This window comes from Oratosquilla oratoria, chromosome 44, assembly GCF_046742065.1.
Source record: "Oratosquilla oratoria isolate Oo_2021 chromosome 44, ASM4674206v1, whole genome shotgun sequence".
In the NCBI taxonomy this organism is placed as follows: domain Eukaryota; kingdom Metazoa; phylum Arthropoda; class Malacostraca; order Stomatopoda; family Squillidae; genus Oratosquilla; species Oratosquilla oratoria.
The window spans coordinates 10904580-10923355 of NC_134820.1; the positions used below are offsets into that span (position 1 = coordinate 10904580).

Below are 18776 nucleotides of genomic sequence, written 5' to 3' on the forward strand. Positions count from 1 at the left end.
GTCTGCTTCATGTGACATGATTACAGTGTTCAGGTCACTTAATGGGTTAGCTTGCATTGATAGAAGAGATCTCCTGATTAGAGATGGGAGGGTTTAAAAGGTCATGGAAGTAAATTAAGAAAGACTGCATGTCAAAGGATGTGAAGAAATACAGTTTTCCATATAGATGTATAAATATGTGGAATAGTTTAGAAGGTAATATAGCCCAAGCTCAGACAATACAGGGGTTCTAATCTAAATATGATAATTGGAAGTCAAAAATATGAATCAAATTGGAACCATAAAAGAATTTAAGTCTAGGTATGTTAGAAAATTAGAGAATAGGAGACGTGACCCAACAAGCATTGCTCCTTTCCTGTATACTATAATTAGGTAAATACATAACCACTCTCCCTCCCCTCATCCCCATCCACTCCCTTCTAGATATATGTGTACATATATATATATATATATATATGTATATATATATATATATATATATATATACATCTACATATACATTTAAATATACATAAGTATATATATGTATATATACATATACATACATATAAATATACAAATGTATGTATATATACACACACACATACATACATACAAGCGCTTGGAAAGAAATTGAACATAAAAAAATGCTAGATGACACAAGAAAATCACTCAATGAGATACTAATGGGTAAGGGTAATCTGGTAGTTATGGGGGACTTCAATTGCAAAGAAATTTGTTGGGACAGCATGACAGTGCAAGGAGGAGATGACTCGTGGGGCAATGTACTGCTAGATATGACCATGGAGTACACAATGACCCAATGGGTCCATGAAAACACAAGGTACAGAAATAATGAAGAGCCATCGAAACTAGATCTAATATTTACAACAGAGCCTGAAATAGTGCATAAAGTCCAGTATGAGACACCAATTGGAAAGAGTGACCATGTACTCATCGAAACTATACTAAAGGAAGAAATAGACATAGAGAGGAACGAAAAGCATAGGAAAGGAAGACTGAGGTACAACAAAACAGACTTTACAAAACTAAAGACATTCTTCCGGAATGCAAACTGGGAAATATTTTACAGGGAAGAAACAGCAGTGGAAGAGAAATGGAATATATTGATGGAAAACTACAATGAAGGGGTAAACAGGCATGTACCAAGACAAAAGCGAGAGAGAGAGTACATTAAATGTTGGTTCAACAAAAGATGCAGTGAGGCAAAAGACAGAAGGGACAAAGCTTGGAAAAAGTGGAGAAAAGACAAAAAACAAAGCAAATGGCAAATTTATGTTAACTATAGAAATGAGTATGTTAATGTGAGAAGAGAGGAGAAAAGGAACCATGAGAAGGATATTATAGACAAATGCAAAGAGCAACCCAAACTATTCTATCGGTATGTGAATGGTAAACTTAAAAACAAACAGGAATTGGTGAAACTATGCCAAGGAAACATAGAATACACAGAAGATTTAGAGATGGCCGAAGTCATGAACAATCACTTTAAATCTGTTTTCACCAGAGAGAAAATACCGAATTGCGACATAGACAAAAACAAGAAATCTCCCCTCATGAATGAGTTTACAGCATCACTAAAGGAAATATCAGAACATTTATCAAGGCTGGATGTCAGAAAATCACATGGCCCGGACGGTATTGCAAATTGGATTCTAAAGGAGTGCAAAGAAGAACTAACAGACAAAATACACATCTTAATAAACAGCTCACTCAAAGAAGGAAAGATACCCGAGGACTGGAAAAACGCTAACATTGTACCAATACACAAAGGAGGAAACAAAGAAGAACCCACCAACTATAGGCCAGTATCACTAACAAGCACCATTGCCAAAATTTGTGAGAAAATAATCAAGAATAGATGGGTAAAACATCTGGAAGACAATGACATATTAAACCCAAGACAATTCGGATTCAGACAAGGAAGATCATGCTCCACAAACTTAATATGCTTTTACTCAAGACTAATAGACATAGTGCAAGAAAGAAATGGATGGGCTGATTGTGCATTCCTAGACTTGCAAAAAGCCTTTGACAAAGTACCACACAGAAAACTACTAAAAAAACTGGAACACATAGGAGGAATACAGGGAAACCTACTAAAATGGATAGAGGACTTTCTGACTGGTAGAAAGATGAGAGTAGTGCTCAGAGAAAAATATTCAGACTGGAAAGAGGTGATCAGTGGAGTACCGCAAGGATCTGTGCTGGCACCAATAATGTTTGCTATCTATATGAATGACATGGATGAGGACGTGAACTGCTACATGAGCTTCTTTGCCGATGACGCCAAACTGCTAAGGAAAATAGAAACTGATGAGGACTGTGAAGCACTGCAAGAAGACCTAAATAGGGTATGGAACTGGAGTCAGAAATGGGAAGTGGACTTTAATACGAAGAAGTGTAGCATAATGGAGTTTGGAAAAAGCAAAAACAGAATATCAGGAAAATATACAATTGGAACCAAAGAAGTAAAGAAAGTAGGATCCGAAAAAGATTTGGGAGTAATTATCACGAACGACTTGTCCTATGATATACAGATTAACAAAATTGTCGGGGAGACTTACAACTTGCTAAGATCAATAAAAGTGGCGTTTACATACTTGGACGAAGACATGATGAAAAAAATATTGGTTACATTGATAAGGCCTAGATTAGAGTATGCAGCGACATTGTGGTCCCCCAGTACCAAAAAGAATATAAAGAAAATAGAAAGAATCCAAAGAGCAGCTACAAAAATGGCACCTGCACTTGCAAACCTATCATACGAAGAGAGATTGGCTAAACTGGAGTTACCGACACTGGAGCAAAGAAGAGAGAGAGGTGACCTATTGACCATCTACAGAATCATGAAAGGCACAGAGGTACTCGATAGTGAGAACTTACTTAACTGGGACAAAAGAAACACAAGAGGACATGGAAAGAAAATAAAAAAACATAGCTATAGAAGAGAACTGAAAAAAAAACAGTTTTCCTCATAGAGTTTTGGACACTTGGAACAAACTGGACAATGAAATAGTATGCGCAAAAACCATTCATGAGTTTAAAAACAAACTAGACACTGCAAGATACAAAGGCGGGACAACACGAGCATAGCTCCCCTTCCCGCAAAATACAACTAGGTAAATACATACATGGGCTGATTGTGCATTCCTAGACTAGCCTTTGACAAAGTACCACACAGACAATTACTAAAAAAACTGGAACACATAGGAGGAATACAAGGAAACCTACTAAAATGGATAGAGGACTTTCTGATTGGTAGAAAGATGAGAGTAGTGCTCAGAGAAAAATATTCAGATTGGAAAGAGGTGATCAGTGGAGTACCGCAAGGATTTGTACTGGCACCAATAATGTTTGCTATCTATATGAATGACATGGACGAGGACGTGAACTCCTACATGAGCTTCTTTGCTGATGACGCCAAACTGTTAAGGAAAGTAGAAACTGATGAGGACTGTGAAGCACTGCAAGAAGACCTAAATAGGGTATGGAACTGGAGTCAGAAATGGGAAGTGGACTTTAATACTAAGAAGTGTAGCATAATGGAGTTTGGAAAAAGCAAAAATAGAATATCAGGAAAATATACAATTGGAACCAAGGAAGTAAAGAAAGTAGGATCCGAAAAAGATTTGGGTGTAATTATCACGAACGACTTGTCCTATGATATACAGATTAACAAAATTGTCGAGGAGACTTACAACTTGCTGAGATCAATAAAAGTGGCATTTACATACTTGGACGAAGACATGATAAAAAAAATATTGGTTACATTGATAAGGCCTAGATTAGAGTATGCGGCGACATTGTGGTCCCCCAGTACCAAAAAGAATATAAAGAAAATAGAAAGAATCCAAAGAGCAGCTACAAAAATGGCACCTGCACTTGCAAACCTATCATACGAGGAGAGATTGGCTAAACTGGAATTACCGACACTGGAGCAAAGAAGAGAGAGAGGTGACCTATTGACCATCTACAGAATCATGAAAGGCACAGAGATAATTGATAGAGAGAACTTACTTATCTGGGACAAAAGAAACACAAGAGGACATGGTAAGAAAATAAAAAAACATAGCTATAGAAGAGAACTGAAGAAAAACAGTTTTCCACATAGAGTTTTGGACACTTGGAACAAACTGGATAATGAAATAGTATGCGCAAAAACCATTCATGAGTTTAAAAACAAACTAGACACTGCGAGATACAATGGCGGGACAACACGAGCATAGCTCCCCTTCCCGCAAAATACAACTAGGTAAATACAACTAGGTAAATAAGTGGAGTTATGTTCTTGACTAAGGATATAAATGTGAGGAATGTTACATATGGAAAGAATAGAGTGGAGATGGTTATGATGAAAATAAATGACAGAGACAAGAAGAGCAGGAAGTTTGTGGTAAAATATGTGCCTCCTAAAATGGCTTTGTGTAAAGAGAGACAACACAAGAATATGTTAGAAGACACAAGGATAACACTAGATAAGATAATGGAAGATAGAGGAAGAATAGTTATAATGGGTGACTTTAATTGTAAAGAAATCTGCTGAGAAGAGATGATAGTGAAGGGTGGAGATGACCTATGGGGAAATGTACTACTTGATATGATTATAGAGCATACAATAACACAATGGATACAAGAGAATACTAGGTATAGAAATGAGTAAGAGCCATCGAGACTAGACCTAATAATCACATCATAACCTGAAATAGTGGACAAGATTGAATATAAGACACTACTAAGTAAAAGTGACCACATATTAGTTGAACTGGAACTAAATGAAGAAAAATACATGGGAAAAAATGAACAGTATAGAAAGGGAAGAATGATGTATGGAAAAACAAATTTTGATTAAATGAGAAAATTTTCAAAAAGCAGACTGGAAAGGATATACAAAGTGGAAACAACAGTAGAAGAGAAATGGAAAATCTTGACAAAAATTTATAAGGAAGGAGTGGAAAAGTATGTTCCAAGACAAAAAACAAGGAAAAGGATATGTAGAATGTTGGTACAACAAAAGATGTAGCGAGTTAAAAGATAAAAGGTATAAAGCATGGATAAAATGGAGGAAATACAAAAAAAAACTGAAAAATGGAAAATATATACTGGTTATAGAAATGAATATGTACAAGTGCGCAGAGAAGAAAATAGAAAATACGAAAAGTATGTCATAGAAAAATGTAAAGATCAACCAAAACTATTTTATAGATTTGTAAACAACAAACTGAAAAACAAACAAGAATTAGGAATAGAATACAAAGAGGAAATAGAAATGGCAGAAATTATGAACAAGCATTTTTAATCAGTGTTTAGGGAGAACATACAAATTAGAGATGTCGAGTGGGAGTGGAAAGTCCCCCTTATGAAAGAGATATAAGTAACAAAGAATGAAATAATGAATCACTTGAGTAATCTCGATGTTAGAAAATTGCATGGTCCAGACGAAATGGCAAACTGGATTTTGAGAGAATGCAGGAATGAACTAACAGACAAAGTAGATAGTCTAATAAGCAGTTCATTGAAGGAAGGAACAGTTCCAGAAGAGTGGAAAAGAGCAAATATAGTACCAATATATAAGGGGAGAAACAAAGAAGATCCTACAAACTATAGATCGGTCTCTCTTACAAGTACGATAGCTAAAATTTGTGAAAGAATGATCAAAATTTGATGGGTAAAGCATTTGGAAAAAAAATAACGTACTAAATCCAAGGCAGTTTGGATTTAGACAAGGAAGATCATGTGTCACAAACTTAATGTGTTTGTATTCAAGACTAAGAGATATAATACAAGAAAAAGTTGGATGGGCTGACTGTGCCTTTCTAGACCTGAAAAAAGCTTTTGATAAGGTGCCACATGAGAAATTGCTAAAGAAATTAGAAACTGCAGGAGGAATACAGGGCAAACTACTGAAATGGATGGAAGACTTCTTGCATGAATGGAAAATGAGAGTGGTGATAAGAGACAAACATTCCAATTGGGATGAGGTGATTAGTGGAGTTCCACAAGGAACAGTACTGACCCCAATAATGTTTGCTATATATATTAATGATATGGATGAAGGAATTGAAAGTTATATGAGCTTCTTCACAGATGATCCAAAAATGTTGAAAAAAGTGAGCATCAAAGAAGATTGTGAGTCGCTGGAGAGTGATCTCAGTAAAGTATGGGAATGGAGTAGGAAGTGGGAGATGGAATTCAACATTAAGAAGTGTAGTATAATGGAATTTGGAAGAAGCAAAAAAAAAGAATAGTGGGATCATATACATTGGGAGAGGAAGAAATTAAAAAAATGGAAAAAGAGAAGGACCTGAGAGTCATTATTATGAATAATATGTCCCCTGAGAAACTTATAATTTAATAAGATCAGTCAAAGTGGCATTTACATACCTGGATGAAGAAACAGTGAATAAAATACTAGTCACTTTGATAAGACCAAAATTGGAGTATGCAGCAACGACGTGGTCACCAAGTACAAAAAAATGTATAACAAGACTTGAAAGAATACAAAGAGCAATTACGAAATTGGCACCAACACTCTTAGAACTATCATGTGAGGAGAGGCTGGCAAAACTCGAACTACAGACATTAGAGCAAAGAAGAGAGAGAGGATACTTGATAACTATTTATAGAATCATGAAAGGCATGAAAATTATTGATAGAGAGGATCTAATAAAATGGGATAGTAGAGATACAAGAGGACATGGAAAGAAAATCAAGAAAGACAATTATAGAAGAGACCTGAAAAAGAAAAGCTTTCTCCATGGGATAATAGGCATTTGGAACAAATTAGATGAAAATGTGGTGTGTGCAAAAACAATACAAGAATTTAAAAACAGGTTTGATAAAATGAGATATGAAGATGGGACACCACGAGCATAGCTCCCCTTCCCATAAAATACAACTAGGTAAATATACCAAAGTTTTTTTTTCCCCTTATAAGGGAGATAGCCAAAAAACAAAGGAATAAAAACCACTCCCACCCATTCCATCCCTAACATATACCACTCCCCTCCACCCTCTTCCCTCCCTCTTATTTTGGCACCTCATGGATGATAGTTCATCCCTGCATCTCGCCCACTGTCCTGGGTCAGAAGAAGTGTTGCAAGAGACAGCACATCCACAGCAAGGTCACTACGTTATATTGGCGATTCCCCTCTCTGTCCCCTCATGCAGAAAAGGAGAAGAGTGGGAGAAATCCCTTCAGGCTGCATCAGTTTATTTCTCACACATACTCCCTCACCCTCCATCCCCCACCCACTCCACCTTATGTATCACAGCATCATCCATACATGTTCCAGACACCGAAGCGAAAGGAAGTGCTGCGTTGAGTATGCCAATCTAGCAGTTTATCACCGAAAACGAAGGAACCTATTGTTGTTATTGTACGCAATGAGTAAGCTATGGTACTTGAAGTGACCGGTAAAGTTTTCCAGTTCTTGAAGTGGGTATAGTTTTGGCATAATTGAGAAAGAGAAAGAAGAAAAAATAACAAATGAACCAACTAGGAGAGGATTAGATGTAGGTATAGTGGAAAGGCCAAGAGGTGTGATCCCCAAAAGACACTGTCTCATAGACACACCAAGGAAAAATCAAAGGTGGGAAAATAAAAGTTTTTCAGGATTTCAAAGAAACCCAGGTGAAATAGTCAATAGCTTAGACATAGATAGAGATATCAGATATAGTAATGCGGCCATGGACACGAACGTAGCAGCACATATTTTTGGAGCGCTGGCTTACGAGCGAAAATATAAACAAGAAATTGGAAACGAACAGCGTCAGCCTTGTTGTATATATACGGTGTATCAGGGGCTGTGTATTCGTGGTGAAATGATGTAGGTCGTAATTGTATCTCTGCTTAACTTTTTTTCAAAATGGAAACCACTAAAGCTAAAGACTCAACTAAAAGAAGCCTGGAAGAAATAAGAATCTTAAACACCATTAGGGGTAGTAAGAAAAAAAATCATGCTTCGTATCAACACCTAGAGAATACCAAAGGTTAGACGTAAGTAGATTTTCCGGTTTTGAAAGAGAAGGCAATGGATTACTTAGAGTACAGATGGATAGAGAACCCAGATACAGGAATATAATGAGGAATAGAGATTTAAATGACATTGTAGATGAACTATTAGAGCTTAAAAGCGAATACAAGATAATGTACCAGGAAGTATCAAACCTAAGAAAAGCTAACGAAGAGAACAATAGGGAGATGGACGAGTTGAATAGGGAATTAAAACAGCTTAAGGGTGATAATGAGAGGCTGAAAAGTGAGGATAATAGTAGGAATGAGGCTCTGAAACGAGAAATTAAAAGTCAAATGAAGGAAGTAACTGAAAAGGTGGAAGAAAAAATCAAGGAGAATGACCTACAGGAGATCAAAAAACAGTGGAAAATTGAACAGGAAAGTCATGAAATATCCCTAAAGAAAATAATGGAACAACAAGTAAAAGATAATACCAAAGAAACTATAATTCAGATTATTAAAGAGAAAAGTAACCTATTTAGGGACACAGTGGATAGAAAAAGGTGTATAGTAATCTATGGCATTAAAGAAAAACACAATGTACCAAGATATCAGAGGGAAAAGGAAGAAAAAGAGATTGCCAAAGAAATACTAAAAGAGTTACTAACAGATGAGTTAGGCTGGGACCAAGAAATCGAGGAAACCCATAGAATGGGCAGGTACTCTAAAGATAAACAGTATAGACCACTAAAAGTTAAACTTAGATGGCAATCAAGTGCAGAAGAAATATTATCTAGAACAATAAGATTAGCAAATAGCAAACAGTACAAAAATATATGGATAAAAAAGAAATGAGTGAAGAAGGAAAAGAGAAAGAAAAAGAACTTAGGAATGAGGCGAATGAAAAGAATTAGAATAGAACTGAAAAAGAAAAGGAGGAGTTTTTTTGGAGAGTGATAGACATGAGGCTCAGAAAAAGATATATAGGGAAAATGGAAACAAAGAAGACAGAAGGGGAGGAGGAGAAAAGAAACTAAAAATAGCTTATACAAATATAGATGGAATAATCTCAGGAATAAATGAATTAAACAATTATCTAGTCTCAGAAGAACCAGACATAATGGGAATTGTAGAAACCAAATTAAAGTATACCCTAACACCCCACACTGTGGGACAAGGTGTATACAACTGTTGGACAAAGAATAGAAAGAACAAACAGGGCGGAGGAGTTCTAATATTGACCAAGAAAGATTTGATTGTAACAAAAATAACTGAAGAAAAAAACAATGTAGAATCAATTATAGTACAAGTCGAAAGTAAACAAATGAAGAAAAGAAAATTTGCAGTGGTATATGTACCTCCTAAAACACAAGCCTGGACAGAAAGGGATCATTCCGAGTTACTAGAAGATACAAAAGATGAATTAATTGAAACACTGAAAGATGGAGGAAATACAGTAATTATGGGTGACTTTAATTTAAAAAAAATATGCTGGGAAGAAATGACAGTGAAGGGGGGAGAGAAACACTGGGGCAATGTACTCCTTGACTTGACCATTGAATACACAATGATCCAGTGGATTAAAGAAAATACTAGATACAGAGGAAAAGAAGAACCCTCAAAATTGGACTTAATATTAACGACAGAACCTAAGATTATTGAAAAAATTTATTATAAAACTCCGATAGGAAAAAGTGACCACGTACTAATAGAAATGGAATTGAAAGAACAAATGGACCAAAGCAAAAATGATAAACATAGAATAGGAAGACCTATGTATAACAAAAACTTTGGAAAACTTAAAACATTCTTTCGCAATGCAAACTGGGAAAAATTCCAAAACGAAGATACAGGGATTGAAGAAAAATGAAACATATTAAAAAAAAATTATAATGAAGGAGTGAACAAATATGTACCACAAAAAATGGAAAAGGTATACATAAAGAGCTGGTACAACAAAAGATGTAGTGAAGCTAAGGAAAAAAGAGACAAAGCTTGGAAAAAGTGGAAAAGAGATAAGAAACAAAGCAAATGGCAAACGTACATCAAACTAAGAAATGAATATGTAAAAATCCGCAGAGATGAAAAGAGGAATTATGAAAAAAAGATAATAGACAAATGTAAGGACGAACCCAAACTATTTTACAAATATGTAAATGGAAAACTGAAAAACAAACAAGAAATAGAAAAAATGCGCCAAGATAAAAAGGAATATACAGAAGAACTGGAAATGGCTGAAATTATGAACAACCACTTCAGATCAGTATTCACAATAGAAAACTTGCCTAACAGTGTAGATAGAGAGAGAGAATTATCCCCAGCAATGAAAGAAATAAACATAACACAAAAAGAAATCAGTGATCAAATTAAAACCCTTGATGTCAGAAAATCACATGGCCCAGACAGAATTACAAACTGGATACTGAAGGAATGTATGGAAGAATTAACTGACAAAATATATAATATAATTAAATCCTCACTTAAAGAAGGAAAAGTACCATTGGACTGGGAAAAGGCAAACATTGTACCAATTTATAAGGGAGGTGATAAAGAAGATCCATCTAACTACAGACCGGTCTCACTAACAAGCACAATAGCAAACATTTGTGAAAGAATTGTCAAAAACAGATGGGTTAAATACCTGGAAGAATAATCTATACTGAACCCAAATCAATTTGGATTCAGACAAGGGAGATCATGTACAACAAATCCGATCTGCTTTTACTCAAGATTAGTAGACATAATACAAGAAAGAGATGGATGGGCGGACTGTGCTTTTCTGGACCTGCAAAAGGCATTCGATAAGGTACCTCATAGGAAATTAATAAATAAGATAGAATCAAAGGGTGGCATCAGAGGAAAATTATTGGAATGGATGAAAGACTTCCTGATTGGGAGGAAAATGAGAGTTGTAATTAGAGAAAAAATTTCCAACTGGGAAGAAGTAAAAAGCGGTGTCCCGCAAGGATCAGTAGTGGCCCCGATCATGTTCGCCGTATACATTAATGACATGAATGAAGGCGTGGAGTGCTATATGAATTTTTTTGCAGATGATGCAAAATTACTTAAGGTAAAAACAGAAGAAGACTGCAACTCATTGCAACAAGATCTGGACATGATATGGAATTGGACTCAAAAGTGGGAAGTGAAATTTAATATAAAGAAATGCAGTATAATGGAATTTGGAGAGAGTAAAAACAGAATATCAAAAGATTACAGAATTGGAGAAGAAAAAATAAAAAAAGCAAACTCGGAAAAAGATCTTGGAGTGATGATTGGAATGGACATGAAACCTGATAAGCATATAAATAAAATATTCGGAGAAACCTACAACTTATTGAGGTCAATCAAAGTGGCATTTACTTATATGGATGAAGAAATGATAAAGAAAATACTAACTACACTATTAAGACCAAAACTTGTGTACGCAACATCACTTTGGACACCCAGTACCAAAAAGAATATTAAGAAACTAGAAAGATTACAAAGAGCGACAACCAAACTAGCACCGTCTCTCGCCGAACTAACATATGAGCAAAGACGATCCAAACTGAACCTACCAACTCTGGAACAAAGAAGATAAAGAGGAGATTTGCTGACTATCTACAGAATAATGAAAGGAATGGAAGTTTTAGACAGGAACACCTGTTAATGTGGGACAACGGTAAAACAAGAGGAGACGGAAAAAAACTGAAAAAAGATAGTTATAGAAAAAATTGAAAAGGAACAGTTTCCCACACAGAGCAATTAATATATGGAACAAATTAGACAACAAAACAGTATGTGCAAACACTATACAAGATTTTAAGATAAAATTTGATGCGGAGAGATACAAAGACAGGTCACCATGAGCATAGCTCCCCTCCCGTATATTACAACTAGGTAAATTAAGGAATTGCGAAGTAAATTATTTAATGGAAGAAATCACAGACTTAAGGTTAGATTATTGAGCAGTTCTTAGAGAATTGATTAAATTATGAAAGAGTAATGAGCAAATGATCAAAGAATTAGGCGACCTAAAGAGTGAAATTGAAATCCTAAAAAGATCAAACGAAAGAATGAAAAATGAGGGAGAAAAATAAAAATGAAGAATTGAAAAAGGAGGTCAAAGAACAATTACAAGCAGTGACCGGAAAGGTGGAAGAGTCAATCAAAGAAATAGACCTCACTGAAATAAAAAATCAATGGAAACAAGAACAGGAAAATAAAAAAATATCCTTTAGTGAAATAGTACAAAAACAGATGGAGGAAAATACAAAAGAAACAGTCATAAAAGTGATTAAAGAAAAGGAAAATTGGGTGAGAGATACAAAGGTAAGTGCATTGTGGTCCATGGTATCCAGGAAAAACATGATATGTAAAGATATCAGAGAGAAAAGGAGGAGAAGGAAATAACTAAGGAAATTTTGAAAGAAATACAGGATGAAGGTCAGAGTTTTGATAAAGAAATTGATGAAATTCACAGAATAGGCAAATATTCAAAAGGAAAACAACATAGATTGCTGAAAATAAAACTAAGAACTCAAATATAGCAGAGGAGATATTAGCAAAAGCGGTTAAATTGGCAAACAGCGAGAAATTAAAACATATATGGATACAAAAGGAAATGAGTTATGAGAAAAAAGAGAAAGACAAAGCTCTCAGAATTGAAGCCAATGACAGAAATGAGAAAAGAACAGAGACAGAAAAAAACGAGTTTTTTTGGAGAGTGCTGGACTTGAGACTGAAAAAATTGTACATAAAAGAAATGGAAACTTAAACCAGAAACGGAAGGATAATATGAAACTAAAAGTGGCATACACAAATATCGATGGCATGATCTCTGGAATCAGTGAACTAAATGACTATCTAGAAATGGAAAAACCTAACATCATGGGAATTGTGTAGACAAAACTGAAAGGAAATATATCAACAAGCATAGTGGGACAAGGTCTATACAACCATTGGGTGAAATATAGAACAGAAAAGCAAGGAGGAAGTGTCATGATATTGACCAAAAAAGGTGTAAATGTGACAAAGATAAATGAAGCCCAAGGCAATGTAGAACTAATTATGATCAAAAATGTAAACAACTGGATGAAAGGTAGAAAATTTGTTGTAGTGTATGTACCACCAAAAACACAGGCTTGGTTGGATAGCGAACATTCTAAATTACTGGAAGACACATTGAATGTGCTAAATGAGTTACTAAAAGAGGATGGAAACAGTAATCATGGGCAATTTTAATGCAAAGGATATAATCTGGGAAGAAATGATAGCAACATCCTACTAGATATGACCATCGAATACACCCTAACTCAATGGGTTAAGGAAAATACTAGATATAGAAACAATGAGGAACCGACAAAACTAGACTTAATATTAACTTCTGAACCAGATATTGTGAACAAAATGGAGTACAAAACACCAATTGCAAAGAGTGACCATATACTAATAGATTTTGAATTAAAAGAACAGAACAATGTAAATAGAAACAATAAGCAAGGAGAAGGAAGATTAATGTACAATAAAACGGATTTTGAAAAACTAAGAAAATGTTTCCAAAACACTAACTGGGACAAATTTTCCAAAGAGGAAATAAAGATGGAAAACAAATGGAGCATATTCAAAGAAAAGTACAAGGAAGGAATTGACAAATATGTACCAAAAAAGAAACAAAAATATATTTATATAAAGTGTTGGTATAACAAAAGGTGCAGCGAGGCTAGAGACAGAAGAAACAAAGCCTGGAAAAAATGGAAAAAAGAAAAAAAAAAACATCGAAATGGCAAACATATAAAAAACTTAGGAACAAATATGTGAATGTACACAGGAAAGAAAAAAGAAATTATGAAAATTATATTATAGACAGATGTAAGGATCAACCCAAACTCTTTTACAGATATATAAATGAAAGACTAAAAGATAAACACAAAATAGTGAAATTGCTTGAAGGAGATATAGAATATGTACATGATACAGAAAGGGCAGAAGTCATGATCAGACATTTCAGGTCAGTTTTTACAATTGAGAGCTCACAATTTTGGGAAGAGAGAAAACAAGAAAGATCACCCAAAATGGAAGAAATAAAGGTAACACAAAAAGAAATAAGAGATCAAATAAAAAACCTAGATGTCAGGAAATTGCATGGACCAGACAGAATTGCAAATTGGATACTGAAAGACAAACTATACAAGATAAGAGACTCCTCACTCAAAGAAGGAAAGGTACCGCAAGATTGGAAAGATGGAAACATAGTACCAATATACAAAGGAGGGAATAGGGAAGACCCTACAAATTTCAGACCTGTATCCCTTACAAGCACAGTAGCAAAAATATGTGAAAAAGTCATCAGAAATAAATGGACCAAACACTTGGAGGAAAATAAAATAATAAACCCTAAACAATTTGGCTTTAGAGGTGGAAGATCGTGTACCACAAACCTAATTTGCTTTTACTCGAGATTAATTGAGATGATACAAGAAAGAGATGGCTGAGTAGATTGCGCCTTCTTGGATTTGCAGAAGGCGTTTGGTAAGGTACCACATAAGAAATTAATAAGAAAAATTGAAATAATATGAGGAATACAGGGTAAGCTGCTAGATTAGATGAAGGACTTCTTAATTGGAAGAAAAATGAGTGGTACTTATAGACAAAAATTCGAACTGGGAAGATGTGAAAAGTGGAGTCCTGCAAGGCTCTGTATTGGCTCCTTTAATGTTTGCCATATATATAAATGATATGGATGAGGGAGTAAATTGTTACATGAACTTCTTTGCTGACGATGCCAAATTACTCAAGAGAGTAAAAACGGAAGAAGATTGCAGATCGCTGCAAGAAGACCTAGACAAAATATGGGAATGGAGTCAGAAATGTGAGGTGAGCTTACACATTAAGAGATGTAGCATAATAGAATTTGGAAAAAGCAAAAATAGAATATCGGGTCAATACAAAATTGGAAACAGATGTCAAAAAAGTCAATTCAGAAAGGGACCTGGGAGTAATCATCTCAAGCGACTTGACACCTGACAAACACGTCAACAAATTATTTGGAGAGACTTTTAACTTACGAAGATCAATGAAAGTGGCCTTCGACTACATAGACGAGAAGATGGTTAAAAAAATAGTGGTTACACTGATAAGATCAAAACTAGAATATGCCGCAGCATTGTGGGTATCTAACACAAAGAAGAACATAAGAAAATTAGAAAGAATCCAAAGAGTAGCAACAAAAATGACACCTACACTGGCAAATCTGACATATGAACAAAGATTGGAGAAACTACATCTGTCAACACTGGAACAGAGAAGAGAAAGAGGTGATTTATTGACCATTTAGAGAACTATGAAAGGGATGGAAATCCTTGATAGAGATGACTTATTAAAGTGGGACATAAGAGGAACACGAGGACATAAAAAGAAACTAAAGAGGGACACTTATAGAAGAGACCTGAAAAAGAATAACTTCCCACATAGAGTGATTGATGTCTGGAACAAACTGAACAACCATTCTCCATTCACCCCTATCTTCTGTCCTCTCCCATCCTTCCTCAGCAGACATTCCCCTCTTTCCAAAGCCCCTTTTACCCCATCCATCCATCTCATCCTAGGTTGACCTCTCACATTCATTCATTCCACTTCTGCCTCTTCCACACCTCTTTTAATAGTCTTTCTTCATTCATTCTTTCCATGTGTCCAAACCATCTTTCCTCAACCTTACCTCCCAACTCCCTTTCCACCCTCACTCTCTCTCCTCCTCACCTCCTCATTTCTCACTCTATCCAGCCTAGTAATCCCCTTCTCAGGCACCTCATCTCAAATCACATTCAAACTTTTCTCTTCCTCTCTTATGTTCCATGTTTCTGCCCCGTACAGTGCTGTTGGCACAATCACTCCTTCATACAACTTCCTCTTAGCATCCATTCCCAAATGTCTATTTCTCATTACACAGTTTAATCCCCCAAGACTTTTATTTGCTTCTCTCAATCTACATTCTACCTCCACCTCCACTTCTCCCTTTCCTGCCACATTCACACCCAAGTATATAAACTCCACTTCCTCCAGTCTCTCTCCCTTAATACTCGCTTACAATCTACTTCCACTCTCTGCCCTTGTACATCTCATCACCTTTTACCCACATTCATCTTCAACTTCGTTCTTTCACACACCTTCCCAAACTCTTTTACTAGCTTCCTTAATCCCTCTGATCCTGCTACAAATGCAGTGTCATCTCCCATTTTTCTCCATTTTCTTTAACCATCTCCAATCTTTGACCCACTACCCTTGCATTTACCTCTCACACCACCCCATCCATGTATAGATTGAATAGCTAGGGCGACATAACACATCCCTGACGAAGTCCCACCTTTACCTTAAACCACTCACTCTCTCCATTTCTAATCCTAACACAAGCTCTACTACTCTCATAAAAACTCTTGACTGCTCTTAACAGCTTTCCTCCTATCCCATATATCTACAATACCACCCACAGTGCCTTCCTGTCTACCCTGTCATAAGCCTTTTCCAGATCCATAAGAGCCAAAAAAAATCCTTAACTTTTCCTATAGCTTTCTCATATATCTGTCTACTACTCTCATAAAAACTCTTGACTGCTCTTAACAGCTTTCCTCCTATCCACTACCCTTGCATTTACCTCTCGCACCACCCCATCCATGTATAAATTGAATAGCCAGGGCGACATAACACATCCCTGACAAAGTCCCACCTTTACCTTAAACCACTCACTCTCTCCATTTCTAATCCTAACACAAGCTCTACTACTCTCATAAAAACTCTTGACTGCTCTTAACAGCTTTCCTCCTATCCCATATATCTGCAATGCCTCCCACAGTGCCTTCCTGTCTACCCTTTCATAAGCCTTTTCCAAATCCATAAAAGCCCTAAAAACATCCTTAACCTCTTCACTCCGGGGCACATCACATGTCTGGCAGCATTAGCTGCCCGACGTGCGATGTTGTGTCATAATAATCGCATTATAAAAAATAAAGTCAGTGCTCAATAGTTCGTTCTCTTTCACCCGTGAATTTTGATAACCATAGAAAATATGATGAAGCCAGTTGAGAGAGAATGGAGGTTACGTAGGTAGGACTACAATAAATATAATCAAGACGCCGACGTCGGCATCATCGCGTACCCACTTGCTCCTCATGATCCCTACGTAGGCGTCATCGTATGGAAGTGGTTAACTTTTCCTATAGCTTTCTCACATATCTGTCTACTACTCTCAAAAAAAATCTTGACTGCTCTTAACAACTTTCCCCCTATCCCATATATCTGCAATACCTCCCACAGTGCCTTCCTGTCTACCCTGTCATAAGCCTTTTCCAGATCCATAAAAGCCCAAAAAACATCCTTAACTTTTCCTATAGCTTTCTCACATATCTGTCTTACCACAAAATTCTGATCGACACAACCCCTGCCTGTCCTAAATCCACACTGTTCCTAACCAATCATCCCTCTGTTCCTCTCCTAATCCTCTCAATTAAGACCCTCCCATAAGCCTTCCCAACTACACTTAACAAGCTGATCTCTCTGAAACTACTACACTCACACTTGTCCCCTTTTCCCTTCCTTGTAAAGTGGAACTATACAGGCACTCCTCCAGTTCTCCAGCACTCAACCCTCTCTTAAACAAACATTGTAACCTCATCAGCCCTTCCACCATCACTGTACCTCGTTTTTTTAGACATTCTGCATGACATCCATCCAACCCAAGTGCTTTACCTACTCTCATCATCTTAACAACTGCCTTCACTTCATCTTTCTTTATTTCTCCATATATATATATATATGTATATACATATATATACGTATATATATATATATATATATATATATATACATACATACATACATATATATATATATATATACATATATATATAAATGTATATATATATACACATATATATGTGTATATATATATATATATATGTATATATATATATATATATATATATATAATAAGGATGTATGTAATCTGTAATATCTCATTGCTGTTAAAGAAATTAAGAATTTGAAATTGTCTGTTATCAGAAAAACATATCAAGACCTAAGGCATGTGAAAGAATGTTGTATATACTGTAAATTATGCTGTACAAGTTGACCTGGGTACAAACTGACCTCATGAATTTTAGCTGAAAATTCTTAGGCCTATGCCTAGTATATAGGCCGACTCCCAAACATAAGGTATGCTGCTGGCCCAAAACTTAGACCTACCATTAAATGAAGCATTAATAGAATACTGAATTTGTGTACTGTTGTATTATTTTATTTTCATTTCTGTGTTGTATGCCAAATATGTTCACCAAACAGTTTTTAGTGGGATATATTTGTGGTAGCCTGCTGGAGGTACAGTAAATGGTGTACAGTGATTGTTAGGAGTGATGTCCCTCTTGTTTACAACTTGGTGGTGAAGGTTTGCATTTTATACCCACCATACAAGTTGACTCCTAGTTTTTGGAAAGAATTTTAGGCTTGAAAACTTGATTTGTATGCTGCAATTTACAGTAAGTTGTACATAGGACAAAAGTAGGCAACACACTATTATGGTTCTATGGTGTTCTGCAAAAACAAAATAATCCTGATCAAAATAATTTATTCATGTCATTCCTGTATAGTGAGACCAGTTACCTCCATTGTGAAATTAATCAGTCTCTTGGCAGAGCTGCCAGAACATACCATGAGAGAATGGTACTCTCAGAAATCATCTTCATTAGGGATGCTTTACCATTTCAGAGCAATGTACATGAAAATATATTACCATAAGTATTCTCTCTTCCAGGAACCAATGATTGGTACCTGTTAGTGATGGTCCTGT

At 35.8% G+C, this 18776-nt stretch overlaps 1 protein-coding gene across 8 annotated transcripts in view; it reads left to right on the forward strand.

Annotated features, from left to right (window-relative positions):
* The window catches only part of LOC143022390 (intermembrane lipid transfer protein VPS13A-like), a 617111-nt gene that overhangs the window by 570145 nt on the left and 28190 nt on the right, over positions 1 to 18776 (forward strand). The window lies entirely within an intron of this gene.